This window comes from Helianthus annuus, chromosome 14 (assembly GCF_002127325.2).
Source record: "Helianthus annuus cultivar XRQ/B chromosome 14, HanXRQr2.0-SUNRISE, whole genome shotgun sequence".
NCBI classification, from domain to species: Eukaryota; Viridiplantae; Streptophyta; class Magnoliopsida; order Asterales; family Asteraceae; genus Helianthus; species Helianthus annuus.
Genome location: NC_035446.2, coordinates 140,049,784 through 140,053,501, shown reverse-complemented (window position 1 = coordinate 140,053,501; position 3,718 = coordinate 140,049,784). Strand labels below are relative to the sequence as shown.

General features: G+C 35.3%; 1 long non-coding RNA gene across 1 annotated transcript; it reads right to left on the bottom strand.

Annotated features, from left to right (window-relative positions):
* Positions 1-2,464: 2,464 nt before the first annotated feature.
* On the bottom strand, positions 2,465-2,762 carry LOC110905974. Its single transcript, XR_002573558.2, has 2 exons — positions 2,619-2,762; positions 2,465-2,523 (listed from the first exon to the last, which is right to left on the bottom strand). It is a non-coding gene; the product is annotated as an uncharacterized LOC110905974 (long non-coding RNA).
* Between the last annotated feature and the right edge of the window lie 956 nt (positions 2,763-3,718).

Genomic DNA, 3,718 nt, shown 5'->3' with positions numbered 1-3,718 from the left:
TTAAAATGTTGTTTGACCAAAGTCTGTTTGACCAAAGTCAAAGTACTGCTTGGAAAAAAAGAACCACTATTTTCTCCACAAAACATTGTTTTAACCCTACAGTGTTTTGAAACCACTGTGTAACATAACAGTCGTTTCGAAACACTGTTTAACCCAACAGTGGTTTCAAACACTGTTTAACCTAACAGTGGTTTCAAAACACTATTTGACATTTTTGGCTCAAACCGTCAGTAACGGTTTCTTATCATTGCAAACCAAAACCAAACTGTTGAAAATTCGAATCAAACCAAACCAAATAAGATTCCTTAAATCTCATGGATAAGGAATCTACAGATTTAATCATTCAGTTTTGCACGAATCTAGAGAGTTGTGTTGTTTGTTTGTCAAACTTATTCAAAGTGTCACGAAACAACAAGTTATAAAAAAATCAGCAGACCTAGAAGTTGATTCATTTGCTGCAGATTAAATTCATTCGTTGCACTATCGAAACAAAGTTCATTCGTTCAAATTCATCTACATTCGTTCGAAAGTCATACATTTGTTGATATTATCCGCGCAAAACAGAAATCAGTTCATTTGCTGCATTCGTTGTATTGTTCACGGCCTGGAAATCTGATTTCGAGCAGTCTTATTTGCTGAGAACATATTTATCTACAGATAAATGGTTCATTCGCTGCAGTTTCAGCAGAGAATTAAAAGTGCATTCGCAGAATCTGAAGTGTTTGATCGCTGAAACAAGCTGGTTCAGTTTATCCACGGCAGAAATGTTTTTCACAGAAATTTGTACATGCCCAGAATTGTCCATTTGCTGTTAATTTGCGCAGAAAGCTGTCCATTTGCATTACAAAATCTATTCACTGTTAATATTGCCCAAAACAGGTCCAGTCACTTGAAAAAGTTCATTCACTATTGAACAGATTCATCCGCTGCTGAATAGAATCTTTGTTCATTAGCAGAAACTGTTGAAATCTGTCCATCCGTTGGTTGTAAGTTCATTCGCAGATTTCACTACATTCACTGAATCTGATCAAAAGTCTGCGTAAATATATAGTCAGGACTCCAACTTTAAGCAAGAATAAATGATAAGTTGAAAAAAGAGAATTTATATGAGCAGCATGCTTTCTGGATCAGATGCGGCTGATGATGATTGACCAAACAACAGGAAAAAGCTGCTGTTGTTGATCGATTGTTGCTGCTGCTGTTACATGTAATGGATATCTAACAGTATCAACTGTTTGCATAGAGAGTATTTTTAAAGATGCGATTCTAAGCATATCCTTATTGTTTAACATAGATATATAATATGAAAAGTTATTTGGCTTAAAGAAACTCAGATAGCCGAATATCTATGATCTTCGTAAGTTTTTCTTTTTCATACTCGACTATGGGATGAAACCACTGTTGGGTAAAAGAAACCACTGTTGGATGAAACCATTGGTTGGTTTCACTGTTGGATGAAACCACTGTTGGGTTAAAACTCTGGTAGTTTTAACCCAACAGTGGTTTCAACCATTGTTTTCTCCACAAAACACTGTTTTAGCCGAACATTGGTTTCAAACCACAATTTTAACCACCATTGTTCTCTCCACAACAAAAAGTATTCCATAAATCAGAACAACAAATATATATTTCATTGAACAAACATAAATTGATTAAAAGGAAGTTACCTTCAGGTGAGGATAACTTAGGGTTGTCGGTGACGATTGGTGGAACCCGTTAGGAGATTAGGGCTGCACTTGCATTCTTGACACTCAAAGATGATTGATTATACATTATATATCGGAATAATAATGATTTTAGCGATGATTTTATGTATCAGATTCATATTTTACATGTATAAATAATTATATTTGAACAAAATTGTTGCTTACGGAGGTGTCTCCTTGCGTAAAGTCAAAAGCACCGGGTCCATCAGTTGTACGAAGGTGTCTGATGATATGGCATGTGTTCCTAAACCAAAGATCATTTAGTCCGTGTTTAGCTTAACCTCACAAATAAGATTGGATGATTCATACAGAATACATATAAAATAACTAACCTGCTTGAAACAGAGGCCAATGTCCCTGCTATAAAAGTCCGTGTATTTGATCATAAATACACCACAGTCAAACCTGGTTAACAAAACAAATCACCATCAAAAGAGAACATATAACAGTATCGTGTCTTCAAAAACAAAAGGTTAAACACTCGTTCTCTTGACTAGGAAGATCTGTAACGTATTCTTACTGCCAAGAAGTAACATCAATGTCTTCCCCGTTCTTATCTTTCACCTCATCCACAAAGTATTTGGCCTGGACCCACAAATAAGCTACATATATCATGAAATGCATATGCATATAAACAACTGTCATGTTAAAGCCTATTTGCGATGTATAAAACTATACAAGTCACTATGATACGTAACAATACCCTCATTACTTGTTTATCAACACCTCAAAGAGAATCAAGATACTTGAATTTTTCATCTTTTTTGTTGATTACAGCCAAACACCAATGTATTTCTTTATGAACAGGGACAAATATCTGCGTAAATATATAGTCAGGACTCCAAATTTAAGCAAGAATAAATGATAAGTTGAAAAAAGAGAAGTTATATGTATACACATATATAGCATTACTTTGTCGCACTCAAGAAGTCTGTATCCCAACTTCCTTTGGGTAGTCCATCTTCTAACCGACTTGTAATCATAGCCCGTTCTTCCACTTATCAACTATTGTAGCAACAAAGAGACAAAATAAGGATCATGAAAGGTGTCACATATAAGATTCAGTCTGCAGTATGTTCATTTTTACTAAAAAAATTGGTCATTCTATAATCAAAGGCAAAACTGATGTCGAGACTTAATACACATTTCAGCTATTTGCATCCATTTACCTAGGCTTTAGAAATCAGTCAAGTTTAAGCCTCATCCTGTTTTCCAGCCAACGCCTAGGTGTCACAAACGCAAATGATATCTGAATAAGTACAGACCATCACTACATTAGATAGAAAGACAAGCATAAATGTACGAACCCAAAACAAAGACAAAAATGCAGATAGTCATGACCTCAATATAAAAGACAGACCATAACTCAATAGTGACCAAACAAGAGCTATCATAAATATCACATAAACAACCTACTTTCTATGACATGAAGATGTAAAATTTACAAAAATCAAATAATGTTCTGCTTCTACCCTTTACAAGTTCATGTGAGGCAGAGTTCGCCTCATCAAAGGGCTTGCTGCATTTATTGCCTGCTTTTGTATCTGCTAAAGTATGTGTACCGATGGCGGAATCATCGGGGCATGGCACTGAGCGAAATAGATTGTCCAGAAGTTTCCATAACAACTATCTATATAATTCAGTTAAAGATACGTCCCATACCGTATCCCAAATAAACAAATACATTATTACAGATAACATCCAAACAAGAAATTTTGTTCCGACAACTCAGATTTAAACATCACAAATCTAAATATTGTTCAAATACTCCTAAAGACCCAGCCTGACAAGATCTACAGACAACTATGCCCTAGTTGCTTGTTCCTGACAGACAACTATTTGTTGGGGGCCTCTAAAGCTTTATTCTAGCCTCGCCTCCCTAGCAAGCAAACATCTTAAACACCTGTCACATACGTTAAAATAATGTCAATACATAAAATGTAAAGGTGAGCATACAAGTTTGATAATAACGTATAGAGTTTGAGTAGTTTACGCATAACCAGCACGTACAC